Below are 15519 nucleotides of genomic sequence, written 5' to 3'. Positions count from 1 at the left end.
ATGGCTCCTAAAAATGCCCTCACCCTAATCCCTAGAACCTAATAATATGTTACCTTACATGGTAAAGAGGACTTTGCAGATATGACTGAAGTTATAGGCCTTGAGATAGAAAGATTATCCTGGATTACCTCATGGAACAAATCTAATTGCACGAGTCCTTAAAAGCAGAAAACCATTCCCAACTGTAGAAAGAGAAAGAGAGAGATGTCCTAATAGAAGCAGAATCAGAGAGATGCAACATTTTGGGTTTTGTAGGTGGAGAAAGGGGACTCTGAGTCAAGGACTACAAGTGACCGCTGGAAGCGGATAAAGTCCAGGGAACAGAAACACCCCTAAGAGCCTCCAGAAAAGAATGTAGCTCTGCCAACACTTTTTTTTCTTTTTTAACCATCTTTATTGGAGTATAATTGCTTTACAATGGCGTGTTAGTTTCTGCTTCATAACAAAGTGAATCAGCTATACATATACATATATCCCCATATCTCCTCCCTCTTGCATCTCCCTCCCACCCTCCCTTGCCTATCCCACACATCTAGGTGGACACAAACAGAGCTGATCTCCCTGTGCTTTGTGGCTGCTTCCCACTAGCTAGCTCTTTTACATTTGGCAGTGTATATATGTCCATGCCACTCTCTCACTTCATCCCAGATTACCCTTCCCCATCCCTGTGTCCTCAAGTCCACTCTCTATGGCTGCGTCTTTATTCCTGCCCTGCCCCTAGGTTCTTCATAACCATTTTTTCTTTTTTTTTTAGATTCCATATATATGTGTTAGAATATGGTATTTGTTTTTCTCTTTCTGACTTACTTCACTCTGTATGACAGTCTCTAGGTCAATCCACTTCACTACAAATAACTCAATTTCATTTCTTTTTATGGCTGAGTAATATTCCATTGTATATATGTGCCACATCTTTATCCATTCATCTGTCGATCCTGCCAACACTTTTACTCAATTGAGGCCAATGTCAGACTTGTAAGGTAATAAATTTACGTTGTTTTGAGTCACTAAATTTGGGATAATTTGTATGAAAGCAACAAAAAAAAAATACAGAGGTCCTACAAGAGCCAGGCTATATATTTATACTTAAGTATTTCTGAAATGAATTTAACCTTGTGATTGACAGCAGCAGCAGCAGCAGCTTCCAAGGGATCCCACCACACACCTGAGGCAAAAGGAGCCTAATACAAAGCAGTGACAGCAGCAGGTCACTGCCCCACACTTGGGGTAGAGGGGGACTTGATCTACTGTAGCAGCAGCATAGCCTGAATGGGAACCCATCCTCCTGTGGCACTAGTCCCATCAACATTAGTCTAATCTGCTAGCATCTGCTGTGCCAACAGGCCCAACATATACAAACCCTCCAACTCAGTAGCATTAAGTGAGCCAGGCTCAGTGTCTCCTGAAACTCATATCCAGTTGCACTGGAAATCCAAGATATCACCTACTGTTATGAAAACATAAACAATAACAGAAGACTGGGAACTTCAGAAAGAAAAGGGGAACAATGGAATGCGTGAAAACAAATGGGGTAAATATAAGAGACTATCATTAGCCTCATGAGTTTCTTAAATTCTATATGATGGTCAAAGCAAAAATGATGACACCATCTGATGGGGTTCTCAATGTAGAGAAAGGAAATACTACAGAAAATCATACTTTAAAACTGGGGAATATTAAGAGACCTAAATGGAAGTAAAATTTTGAAACTTCACTTGAAGTAATGAAACACTGATTCCAGTAGGCTATGATAAGTTACATATGTATACTGTAATGCCAAAAGCAACCGCTAAGAAAACTATACAAACAGTATACACAAATGATTATAAATGAATTAAATTAAAATGGACTTATTAAAAAATGTTTAAGTAGAGCTCGGAGAACGCGGGGCGGCGCGCGGCGTGCGGGTGGCGGCTGAGCTCGGCGATGGCGCTGGCGCCGGCTGCCGGGGTTCGCCCGGGACTGCCTCAGGCTCGCAGAGTGTGCCGCCGGCCCGGCAAGAGGGCCCGCCTGACCGCGCCGGCCCGTGGTGGGAGCTCGGGGACCGCGTCCGGGAGGCAGTGGCCGCCAGCGCGGGGCAGTCGGCGGCCACCCCCTGGGGACCGGGGCTGTGCGGCCGCTTCCCGCCTCGCGGCGCCGCCAGGCCGACCGCCCAGCTTGGCTCCGCCGCGCCACGGCCGTGGCATCCGGCCCGGGTTCCGCGCCGCTAGGGCGCGGGCGGGGTCGGGGGTTGCGTGGCCGGCGCTGCTCGCCCGCCTCGAGTCCGCGTCCAGGGCCCTGGCGGCCGGCGAGCATGGAGGAGAAGTACCTGCTGGAGCTGATGGCGGAGAAGGACTCCCTGGACCCCTCCTTCACGCACGCCCTGCGGCTGGTGAACCAAGAAATAGAAAAGTTTCACAAAGGAGAAGGCAAGGACGAAGAAAAGTACATTGATGTGGTGATTAATAAGAACATGAAGCTGGGACAGAAAGTGTTGATTCCTGTAAAACAGCTCCCTAAGTTCAACTTCGTGGGAAAACTTTTGGGGCCACGTGGCAATTCTCTGAAGTGCTTGCAAGAAGAAACCTTGACAAAAATGTCCATCCTTGGAAAAGGCTCCATGAGAGACAAGGCAAAGGAAGAAGAGTTGAGGAAAAGTGGAGAAGCAAAGTACTTCCACCTCAATGATGATCTCCATGTTCTGATTGAAGTGTTTGCCCCGCCACAGAAGCCTATGCCCGGATAGGACATGCTCTGGAGGAAATCAAAAAGTTCCTCATTCCGGACTATAATGATGAAATCAGGCAAGCACAGCTCCAGGAATTAACATATTTGAATGGTGGTTCAGAAAATGCAGATGTACCAGCTGTTCGAGGGAAACCTACCTTGCGTACAAGAGGTGTACCAACCCCAGCAATAACCAGGGGAAGGGGAGGAGTCGCGGCCCGGCCAGTGGGAGTCGGGGTACCGCGAGGGACGCCAACTTCCAGAGGAATCCTTTCCACCCGAGGGCCAGTGAGTCGAGGAAGAGGACTTCTCACTCCCAGAGCAAGAGATGTCCCCCCAACTGGGTACAGACCTCCACCGCCGCCCCCAACACAAGAGACCTATGGAGATTATGACTATGATGATGGATATGGCGCTGCTTATGATGAACAGAGTTATGATTCCTATGATAACAGCTATAGCGCCCCAGCCCAAAGTGGTGCTGATTACTATGATTATGGACACGGACTCAGTGAAGAGACTTATGATTCCTACGGGCAAGAGGAGTGGACAAACTCAAGACACAAGGCACCCTCGGCAAGTACAGCAAAGGGCGTCTACAGAGACCAGCCATACAGCAGATACTGATTGTACTGTCTGATGTTGTGACATAGCCAGTCTCCACCAGTCCTGTATACTGTTCAAAGTAATTGTTTTCTATGAACAATTCCTTTTTAAATAAATCAAAATGCTTAACATCTGAATGGATGGAATTTAAAATTACTTTGTTGAAACATCAACCTGGGCAGAAAAAAAAAAAGACATGTAAAATTTTGTTATTTCCAGTCTGTATATGAAAAAATAGGTCATCAAAAGGAAAAAAAAAAACTTTGATTAACTAGTGTTAAACAAAAAAGATAGGTTTACTAAATATGTTAATCCATCCTTTTAACATAAGCCTCACCTTTCATTTTAAAGGTTTCCATAGAAATTTAGTTATTTTATCTTTCAGCCATATGCTAGTTTTTTTTTCTCTTGCCAACATGCGTAAAAAGGGAAGCCAATTACAAGTGCAAATAATGTGGTATTCTTTTGTAACTCAAGTCTTGAAATGTTCTGTAGTGTTAAGCAAAGTCTCCTCTTGCTTGATACTAAATAAACTTTTGAAAGAAAAAAAAAAGTTTAAGTAACCCACAAGAAGGAAAAATAAGGGAAACACAGGATTGAGAAACTAAGGTAAAAGACAAAACAAAAAATAACATGGTAGACCAAATCTTTGACATGGCAATAATTACATTAATGGTAAATGATCCAAATAACCAAGTCAAAGACAGAGATTGGAAGAGTAGATTAAAAAATCGCAAGCATGATCCAACTATATACTGTCTATAAGAAGCTTACTTTAAACATCATGATATAGGTAGTTCAAAGTAAAAGGATGAAAATGATATATCATGTGAACATTAATCAGAAAAAGCAGGAATGGCTATATTAATATCAGATAAAGTAGACTTCAGAGCAAAGGAAATTATTAGGGGCAAAGAGGGTCATTACATAAAGATAACAGGAATAATCCACCTAGATGACCTAGTGATACTAAATGTGTGCGCACCAAACAACAGAACTTCAAAATGCATGAAGCAAACACTGAAAAAGGTAAAAGGAGAAAGTTTTAAATCCACAATTATTATTTGAGACTTCAACACAGCAATTTATACAACTACCAGAGAGAAAAATCAGCAAGGATATGGAAGAACTGAAAATATCATCAATCAACAGGATATAACTGACATTTAAAGAACACACTCAGTAAGAGCAGAATACATATTGAAGTGTCCATGGAACATTCACTCATATACCATATACTGGGTGATAAAAAAACATTAGCAGATTTAAAAGAATTAAAATCACAGAGAGTATGTTCTCTAGCCATAATGGAATCAGACTAGAAATGAATAAGAGAAAGACAACAGGAAAATCTTCAATCACATGAAAACTAAACATCACACTTCCAAATAACTCATGGGTAAAAAAGACAGCATCAAGGAAAAAATTTTTAAATGCATAGAATAAAATAAAATGGAGATATAACAGATCAAAGTTTGCGGAATGAAGTGAAAGCAATGCTGAAAGGGAAGTTTATAGCACTAAATTGGGAAAGAAAATATTTCAAAGCAATAATCTAATTTTCTATATTAAAATAGTAAAAAAGGAAGAGGAAAAAACACTAAACAAGCAGAAAGAAGGAAATAATAAAGATGAAACAGAAATCCATGAAACTGAAAACAGGAAAATAGGGGGGAAAATCAATGAAACAAAAGGCTGGTTCTTTGAAATAAACAATCTAACCAATAAAGATCTAGAAAGACTGATAAAGATAAACAGAGAGATGGCACAAATCACAGATATCAGAAATGCAACCAGGGATACCATGACATATCCTGCAGGTTAATGAGGGACAAGTTACTATGAACAAGTCTACACTATAAATTCAAAAATGTAGATGAAATGGGCCAATGTTTCTACACCCAAAACTACCAAAACTCAGCCAAGATGAAATAGATAATCTCAATTTTCCTGTAACCATTAGAAACACTGGTTTTTCATTTAAAAACTCCCAAAAGAAATATTCAGGCTTAGATGTTTCACTTTTACCCAAGACTTAAAGAATTAACACCAATTTTACATGATTTGATAAGAAATAGAAGTAGAGGGAACAGTTTCTAATTAATTTTATGAAGCCAGTATTACCTTGATACCAAAACCAGACAGGGATAGTATAGAAAGAAGAAACCTACAGACCAATATTTTTTATGAAATTGGCTGAAAAACCCTCAGCCAAATATTAGCAAATTAAATCCAGAAATATATGAAAAGAATAATATACCATGACCAAGTGGGATTTATTCCAGTTATGCAAAGTTGGTTAAATATTTGAAAATTAAACAGTGTAATCCACCATATCCAATAGATTAAGGGGGAAAAGTCATGTGATCCTATCCATTAATGCAGAGAAAGCATTTGACAAAATCCAATCCCATTCATGATTTTAAAGAAAGAAGAAAAAAAACTCCAAGCAAACTAGGAATAGAAAAGGAACATACTGAAACTCATAAAGATGATCTACAAACAACCTATACCGACATGATATTTAACTGTGAAAGACTGGATGCTTTCTCTGTAAGATCAGAAACAAGGCACCGATATCTGGTCTCACCACTTTTATTAAATATATCACTGGAGGTTCTAGTAAGAAAATAAAGCAAAAATAAATAAATACATAAGTTTAAAAGTTAAATTTTTTAAAAGTTTATTTAAAAGATAAAAGACTATTCCTACTACGTTGCATAGGAAGGAACATATCCTACTGAATGTTGAATAGCAATATATCCTATTATACTGAATAAGGAAAAGTAAAACTGTCTGTATCTGAAGATGAGATGATAATCTAAATGGAGAAAATACCAAGGAATCCACAAAAAGCTTGAGAAATAATATTAGTTTGTAAATGATTTAGAGTACAAGATCACCACAATTTTATCAAATTATATATTAATAACAAATGTGTAGAAGCTTAAATAAAAATATGTGATGCCATTTACAACTGACCTAAATAAATACTTAAATATAAGCCCAATAAGACATTTATAGGACCTCTATACTGAAAATTACAAAATGCTGATGAAGAAAAATTTTTAAGTCCCAAACAAATAGGGAGACATACCTTGTTCATGGATTAGAAAACACAACATGATAAAGATGTCAATTCTCCCCAAGCTAAGAGGCTTAACACAATTACTCTTAAAATGCCCTCAAGGTTTTTGTGGATATAGACAAGCTTATTCTAAGATTTATATGGTAAGAAGAGGCTGAAGAATAGCTAAAACAACTTGTAAAGGAAGATGAAAATGGGAGGAATTAATCTACCCAATTTCAAGAGTTTGCAGTAATGATGGAGGGTAGATACATAGATCAATAGAATGGAATAGAGAACCCAGAAATAGACTGACATCAATACATATAACTTGTTTTTGACAGCAGTGCAAAAGCTATCAAGGAAGAATAGACTTTTCAAAAAAATGGTACTGAAACAGTTGGACATCCCTCGACAAAAACAAACAAAAAATGAACCTTAACCTCCACACCTTACACAAAAATTAAATCAAAGTGGATCATAATCTTAAATGTAAAAGAAGGGCATTTTTAGAAAAAAAATAGGAGAAAATGTTTGGCATCTAGAACTAGGGGAATAATTCTTAGACTTGACACCAAAAGTATGATCAATAAAGGCAAAAACTGATAAATTGGATCTCGTCAAAATGAGTTAAAAATGCTTCATAGAAGATCCTTTTAAGTGGATGAAAACTCAAATTACACAGTAGGAAAACATATTTGAAAATCCCATATGAGACAAATGACTTGTATCTATAATATACAAAGAACTCTCCAAACAACTTAAAAAAATCCAACTAGAAAATAGGCAGAAGACAGGAACAGACATTTCATGGAAGAGAATACACACACGGCAAAGGAGCACATGAAAAGATGCTCAGCAGCATTAGCCATTAGGGAAATGCCAATTAAGACCATAATGAGATGTCAGAGAGTAACTAAAATTAAAGTATAGTGACAACATCAAATGCTGGCAAGTACATAGAAAAATTATATCACATCACTGGTGGGAAAATAAAATGGTTTAGCCACTCTGATCAACAGCTTGACAGTCTCTTTTAATCCTAAAAGTAGATTCACCCTACAACACAGTAATTGTACTCTTGAGCATTTATCCAAAAGAAACAAAAACTTAATTAAGTTCCCACAGAAACTTACACATAAATGTTCATAGCAGTTTTATTTATAATAGCCAAAAACTGGCAACTACCCAAATGTCTTTCAGTGGATGAATGTTGAAACAAATTGTGATAAAATCTTATGATAGAATACTACCGAGCAACAAAAAGGAACAAATTATTAATATACGCAAAAATTGAAATGAACTTCAAGGGAATGATGCCGAGGGAAAAATTTTGAAAAGCCGATCTCCGAAGATTAAGTAATTCATGATTATGTTTACATATTATTCTTAAAATAACAAAACCGTGGAGATGGAGAACAGATTAGAAGTTGCCAAGGGTTAGAGGGGGGTAGAAGGTACAGCGGGGGAACTCTGTGAGGTTTTTGTGGTTCCAGTACAAATAATACAGCAATCTTGGTTTTAATCCCTAAAGATTTCTAAAAGCAATTCCTAATAAGAGGTGTCCAGATATTTAGCAATGGCAGATTAGAGGTATAGCTCCCCAACAGAACAACTTCAAAAGAGAACATACTAATTCAATGCATATGTTAATTTCAAAAAAAAAGGCCAGTCACAATACTTAAATGGTATATATCTTAACTATATTATTCTAAGTATCCAGCTATACCAGATGGACTAGCAAGATTTCCTGTACATTCAACCTTATTTAAGACAGTAAATCTTATAATAAGACAGTTAGAAAAAGAAAAAAAAAAACAAACCTCAACTACAGTTGGATATTCTCATAGGAAGATGAGGTGAAAATATGCAGCAGCGGTTCAAAAGCTTAAGCAGTGGCACCTAAATTTGGTTGTGCATTAGAATCATCTGAAGCACTTTTTAAAAACCCTCACACTGACGGTTGGTCATCGTAGACCAATAAAATCATTTTAAATCTCCTCAGACGATGCCAATATCTAGCCAGAACTGAGAACCAGCGGACTAAGCAGAAGGGGATGTTTCTACAAAGATCTCTTAACAATAAGTCCTTTCACCCAATCAGATTTACCTCCCCGCAAAGGGCTAAAGAACGCTAGTGTTGTCCATACTTGCTTAGCTTTAATTAGCACTTGTGACTTGCCCAAAACCTAGATCATGTTTCCCCTAAATTTCATGTTATTCCCTACGTTTTTCAAAACCAGGGCTAAGGGGTTTGCCAGGATGAGATTTTAAGTGCTCACACAGGGCAAGTCCCTGGCAAACCAGGACAGCGGTCCCTCTACATTGAAATGTAAAGCATCCTAAATAACCCTGCCACTGCTCCCAGATCCTAGTCTGTGCCAACCAGTGGAGAAAAGGCATTCTCCATTACTACCACGGCAAATGCTGCTGTACTTGCCTTGGCTGGTCCCTATCTTTTCCAGGCACCACTCCCCTTCACCTGCTGGTGGACGCTTTGGCCAGCTGACAATGCAGATATTTTCAAACTTTAAGGTGAATAAAAATCATCTGGAGGGCCTGTTATAACAGAGATCACTGAGCCCCACCAGAGTTGCTGATTCCATAGGGCTGGGACAGGGCCCTAAAACTTGAATATCTGACACATTATCAGGGGACGCTGGTAAAACTGGTCAGGTTGTTACCGAATGCAGGTTCGTGTGTCTGAAGCACAGTGAGGCCAAACAAACCTAAAGGTTGGAGTCTGGAGCAGAGAAAGGTTTATTGCAGGATCGAGCAAGGAGAGGGGTGGCCCGAGTTCCAAAACACCCTGAAATCTCCAAAGGATTTCAGCAAAGCATTTTTAAAGGCCAGGTGAGGGAGGGACGTCCCAGGGAATGTGATCAGCTCGTGCACAATCCTCTGATTGGTTGATGTGGAGGCCACAGGGCAGGTAACATTAACCATCCTTAGGTGCCAGAAGGTCTGGGGGCTACGTGCTCATGATCATCAAGGAGTTAATTTCTTCCATTGGGTGGTGGTTTTTAGCATCTGAAAACTCAAGAAATATGCCTGAGATACTATTATCTGAGTACTTCAGAGAGGAACTACAGCAGAGGATATGGGGGATGGGTCTGTCCTAGGAAGGCCCCATAGGGTACTGCTTGGTTACAAGGTGACCATACTTTGAGAACCACTGCTCTAGTGGCTTGGAATGTTCAGAAAGTAATGGAAGAATCCCTTCCCAGGTCTAGATTCTAGTATCGCCAGCTATTTTGGCGGGGGGAAGGGTAAGTTTTGTCCTTGCTTGGACTTCTGGTTCATTTATATCAAAGCCTATTTGAGGCAGTGCGCTCGGCAGTCCTGCAGTTCTGTCTTTTGCTTCAACAGTGTTTGGAATGAACAGACCCAGGGACGCTCCTTGCTCCAGCCCCCGACCACCCTCCAACCTTTCTTCCTGTCGCAACCTTTGGAATCAGCCACTCAGCTATCCTCAGCCTCCAGGACAGGCCAACACCGTTTTTTGAGCTTAGCTCCTTATCACTGATCAACCACGAGTTCCCAGGTGCGTCAGAATTATTCCATCGAGGTGGAGGCCGCCGTCCACCGCCTGTTCAACATGCATCTGGGGACACTTACCTCTCTCTGAGCTTCTATTTCGACAGCAACGATGGGACTCTGGACAGTGTGGGCCACATTTTTCGCCAACTGGCTGAGGAGAAGTGTGAGGGCGCGCAGCGTCTCTTGAAAATGCAAAACCAGTGCTGTGGCCGCGCCCTCTTCCAGGATGCGCGGAAGCCTTCTCAAGATGAGTGGGGTAAAACCCAGGACGCTGTGGAAGCCGCCATTCTTAGGGAGAAGAGCCTGCACCAGGCACTATCAGATCTGCGCGCCCTGGCTTCCGCCCGCGCAGACTCCCACCTCTGTGACTTCCTGGAGAGCCGCTTCCTGGAGGAGCAGGTGAAACTCATCAAGAAGATGGGCGACCACCTGACCAACCTCCGCAGGCTGGCTGGTCCGCAGGCTGTGCTGGGCGAGTATCTCTTTGAAAGGCTCACCCTCGAGCACAAACAGGAGTCTCTGAAGTCCAGCGGCCTCTGAGGAGCCCCTCTGGCATCAGAGCTTCTGCCTGAAGCCCTGCTCTGCAGCTACTAGGCAGCTCTGTAACCGCCCTGGAGCCCTCTCCCAAGCCTTGGACCAAATGGAAACAATAACGCTTTTTGCAGAAGGAAAAAAAAAAAAGCCTATTTGAAACACAAACAGAATAAAGAGGAAAAAAAGAAATATATATATATATATATATATTCATGTTTTTTTTCCTTTTTTTAAAAATTTATTTTACTGAAGTATAGTTGATATACAATGTTTAGTTTATGCTGTACAACAAAGTGATTCAGTTACACGTATATATAATTTTTCATATTCTTTTCCATTATGGTTAATTACAGGACATTGACTATAGTTCCCTGTACTATACAGTAGGACCTTGTTGTTTATCCATCATATATATAATAGGTTACCTCTGCTAATCCCAAACTCCCAATCCATCACTCCCCCACCCCCCCTTCCCCTCGGGAACCACAAGTTTGTGTGCTATGTCTGTGAGTCTGTTTCTGTTTCATGGGTAAGTTCATTTGTATCATATTCTAGATTCCACATATAAGTGATATCATATGGTATTTGTCTTTCTCCTTCTCACTTACTTCATTTAGTATAATAGTCTCTAGGTCCAGCCATGTTGCTGCAAATGGCATTATTTCATTCTTTTTTATAGCTGAGTAGTATTCCATTTTATATATATCACATCTTCTTTATCCATTCATCTGTGAGTGGACATTTAGGTTGTTTGCATGTCTTGGCTATTATAAATAGTGCTGCTGTGAACATAGGGGTGCATGTATGTTTTCGAATTATAGTTTTGTCCAGATATTTGCCCAGGAGTAAGATTGCTGGATCATATGGTAGCTCTACTTTTAGCTTTTTGAGGAACTGCCATAGTGTTTCCATAGTGGTTGCACCAATTTACATCCCCACCAACAGTGTAGAAGTAAGTCAGAAAGAGAGAGACAAATACCGTATGCTAACACATATATATGGAATTTAAGAAAAAAAAATGTCATGAAGAACCTAGGGGTAAAACAGGAATAAAGACACAGACTTACTAGAGAACAGACTTGAGGATATGGGGAGGGGGAAGGGTAAACTGTGACAAAGCGTGAGAGAGGCATGGACATATATTCATGTTCTTTTAACATATGAATTGCCCCACTTTATCTGTGTGAAATAAGTTTGTTCCCATTATTGGGCTGCTTCTCAAGCTTTGCTGCTCATTTGAATTACCTAGAGAGCTTTTAAGAAAAACATTGGTGTCTGGGTCCCAGCCCCCGAGATTTTGATTCAGTAGGTCTAGGGAGGAGCCTGGGCACAGGGAGGTCTCAGAGTTCCCCAGGTGATTCTAATGTGCAGCAACTTTGGGAACCACCTCTTGGCTTCAATCCAGCTAGTGATCAGATATTAAATCTAAGACACATGCGCTAGTGCGTGAGCTCTAGGAAGATTCGTGCCAGGGAAAATGATCGATAGTTGTGTTACTTCTCTGAAATGGATTGAAATTTCCAATTCGCATGAACAGGGGAGGGTGAATGGGTGAATGCAATAAGGTGTATCATTTACGTATTGCCCTATGTGTATGGCTAGAAGCTTTTGCAACTGAGGTCTGCCCTACTTTTCATGCTAATGGTAATGCTTGTCCTCCTAATGCAGCTGTAAACTTTATAAGCCCATAGGTAGACAGCATCACAAAATATTTACCCCTCCCCACTGGCCCACTCTCAAGCTTCTCTCCCCTTCCCCAATACACAAATGTACATCAATGCTCTTGAGACCACTATCAACATATTGACCTTCAATTCTTCTACTTTGCAGCTTCCCTCTTATCAGAAGATGTCAGCATTTAGTGCAAGGACAAATGCTTGCCTCTTGGTGAGTAATGTAGGCAATGCCTCCAAGAGACAAAAAGCCCTTAGGGAGGGGGAAAAAGTCTTTCAAAAAGGTTGATGCCCAGAGGAGGCATTTTCAGTCATCTCAGCTTAGAGGTCAAATATCCAAAATTAAAAAGGTTAAAAAAAAGAAAAAGAAGAAAGCAAGGAAGAAAAGAAGGAAACAATTTTCTTATCTCATAGTAATAAGGCAGTTTTCCTTAAAAAAAAAAAGACTTAAGCCATAAATTCTCTTTCCTAATCAAAATGTGCTTTTCGGTCTTTAGACTATTCCTCTTATATCCTGTATTATTCATGACGTTTAATTCTTGAAATAGCACATGGCTGAAAACAGAAGCTAACCTCTTGTCCACTATGAATTAAATCTTCTTTTCCTAGGACCTGTCTACAGTGTACAATTTGGGGTTTGCCAACATAATTATTTTTTCTGAAATAAGTTACAGCATTTTGCCTTTTCAATATATAGTTATACAATATATTGTTAACACAACATAGTTAATATAGTCAATATAGTAAATACAACTATAACACACGTGATATGATGCCACTTTGGTGATTTTCTTCATCCATGTAATTCTGAAATTTGACAGTATAGTTTTCATATTCTAATGAGCTGAGTATTACCTTTGCAAGGATAGAAAAATAAAATAAATTCATAATATTCTTGTGTGGTTTGCCCCTGGGGTGGATTACCATAATGGGGGGATATTTGAGCCTTTACCCAAGTCATTAAAAAACCTGCAGCGAGCAGCCCCTTGTCCTCTCCAGGGAGTGGGGGGAAAGGATCTTTAATCATAATAATCCTAGGGGGAGAAATCTCAGAAAAAAGACATCTGCTTCTGTGCCTTGTTGTTTTGCAGAATAGCAATGATTGCTTTAGCAGCTTCTATTGCCATGTGTGTACAATAAGTAAATGAACATAAAATTGAATGAACGCATAAAAGAAGGATAAACCCACCCAGCTTAACAAATCCACTCTCTCACCTGCTGTGCCCTGAAACATGAAAGAAAGAATCACGGGATCATAAGGATTAATAAAATAACAGTCTCTGTTAACAATATTGACAGAAGGTATAGGAAAATTTGTCTGATGTGGGACCAACAGCTTAACTGCTTAATCCTTTTTTTTTAAGGGCAACTCATTCATTTATTGTTTAAAGATTGCAAGACAACTTCTGAATTTCTGTAGCACAGTTTAAATGTTTTACTTTTTTGATAAATCAGAGTATAATAGAAAAAACAATTAGTTTCCAGTAATATCTATATCTCTATTCAGAATTAAGTCTTCCACAGACATGTAACCTGGAAACAAAAGCCTGTTACAATAAGCAAAGCTTCAACAGAGCTGCTACTTTTCGGGCCAGGGAAAGGTTCATCCCTATAGGAGGAGGATGTGCTATGTAAAATGGCTGCAAGGTCACAGCCTTGAGGGCGCTGGAAGTCTATTATCCTATCCCACATTAAGTAGTTTGGTGAACTTCAAACGTCCGTTCATCTGCAACCAAGCTGGCAAACTTTAACTGATATTTCAAGCAGGTAAAAAATAAATTAAAAGAAATCCTTACACTGATGTTCCTTGATTCACACTGTTAAATGGTTCATTAACATGTAATTCTGGCTAAGAATTACATTTGAGACTCCTTGCTCAGATTTTGGTTAACAGTACAAATCTTTGAGAAATTCAAGTTCTTATTAATCAATAATTTGTCAGCTAGGCTACATTCAGGCATCAGCTGCAACTACAGAATAGGTGCACTGCCTCAGCGCTTTGGAAAGACATAATCTAGAACACTACTAGCAGACAAAATATCTGTTACTAGACAGCACAGGTGCAGTACAGCAAGACAAAAACATATATTCATGTGTGCCGTGGACCAGCCGGAGAAAGAGGATCTCACCGCCCAGGGTCAGAAGGGAAGGGGTAAGGAACTGAAGTAGCACCGACGGATGGGGTCAGAAGGACCAAGACAACTGATGGTTGCAAGGCAAATTTTATTATGCTACAGTTGCAGATTATCTAGCCTAGAAATCGGAAGGTTGCCAGATGGTGGTTTACATTATCTACAGACTGTCTCGGCTCAAGGTTAACTTCCCTGGGAGGAAACCCATAAACCCAGAAGCATCAAAAATAACCTGCATGTGCAGGGGGGAGACAGCTTTGCTTGTCTCATTTTACATTCTTTCTGATCTCTGGGCCCTGGTGATTTATCTCCCATGGAATGGAACAAGGAGGGGAACAAGTAGGGACAGTCCCTTCGAGCAGCAGCGGCATGCCTGGCATGTCCTTACCTGCCCTCAAGGCTGACTGCTTCCCACACGTATGTTGCCTTGTTTAAGCCTCAAGCCCTCGATCCTTTGTTGAAATACAATAATTTCATTCCTATGGTTTTCAATACCAAAAACTCAACCTCCAGGAGGGCTAAAGTCTAATTTGTACTCCAAACCAAGTAGCAGTGCAGTTCGCTACTACTGAGACTGAATCCATAAAGACTTCAAGACCACATCCAGAAGACAAGTTATTATATATAATACCCTAGAAGGTCTGAAACATAATTATCATATACATAGCTGGTCCTTCAGAGCTTTTTACCTATAACATGTTTTTTGATGAAAGTTATTTAATGTACTGGAGATAACTGTGACTTACTGATCAAATATTTGAATACGTATACTTACCTGGGATTTCATTTCTGCTGAAAGAAAAAGGTAGAACAGGACTCACTAAAAAAAACAAACAAACATTAGAAATGAAAGTAAAAATCTTAACACACACTATCACCTTTGGAAGCAGCATAGAGGGGCAGTCAACGGTAAACACTGGTGAAATAGGTCAAAACTCTAGGCCAAAAATCCATTATTATTATCATCAGTGACAGTACCACAACTGTGCCCTTCAGAATTAATAATCACTCCTAAGAATCTTCATTTGGCACCAGATGATGCGGTTAAGAGAAACACTCTGGGAGGTTTTGAATCAGACTTGGTTTTTTGTTAGCCAAGTTACAGGAGAATTTTTAAAGTGGGGGGAAGGGAAGAAGGAAACGGACCAGGAAAAGAATTTAAGCCATCATCTATAAACCAACAAAGCACTGATACTTCCGAACATTATGTCAGACACTAAAATGACTGATATAGGCTCAAGTGGTTTATAAAACCTATAAA

The 15519-nt window shown here is 39.9% G+C and overlaps 2 pseudogenes across 2 annotated transcripts; both read left to right on the top strand.

Annotated features, from left to right (window-relative positions):
* The first annotated feature begins 2293 nt into the window (after window positions 1-2293).
* On the top strand, window positions 2294-3333 carry LOC309974116 (KH domain-containing, RNA-binding, signal transduction-associated protein 3-like; annotated as a pseudogene). The gene has a single exon. The product of its transcript is annotated as a KH domain-containing, RNA-binding, signal transduction-associated protein 3-like (transcript).
* Window positions 3334-9066: 5733 nt separating this feature from the next.
* On the top strand, window positions 9067-10459 carry LOC309974380 (ferritin light chain-like; annotated as a pseudogene). The gene is made up of 2 exons: window positions 9067-9092; window positions 9917-10459. The product of its transcript is annotated as a ferritin light chain-like (transcript).
* The last annotated feature ends 5060 nt before the right edge of the window (window positions 10460-15519 follow it).

Source organism: Leucopleurus acutus, assembly GCF_964270905.1.
Source record: "Leucopleurus acutus genome assembly, chromosome: 17".
NCBI classification, from domain to species: Eukaryota; Metazoa; Chordata; class Mammalia; order Artiodactyla; family Delphinidae; genus Leucopleurus; species Leucopleurus acutus.
The sequence above is the reverse complement of the archived record's forward strand: the minus strand, read 5'-3'. Positions and strand labels throughout refer to the sequence as shown.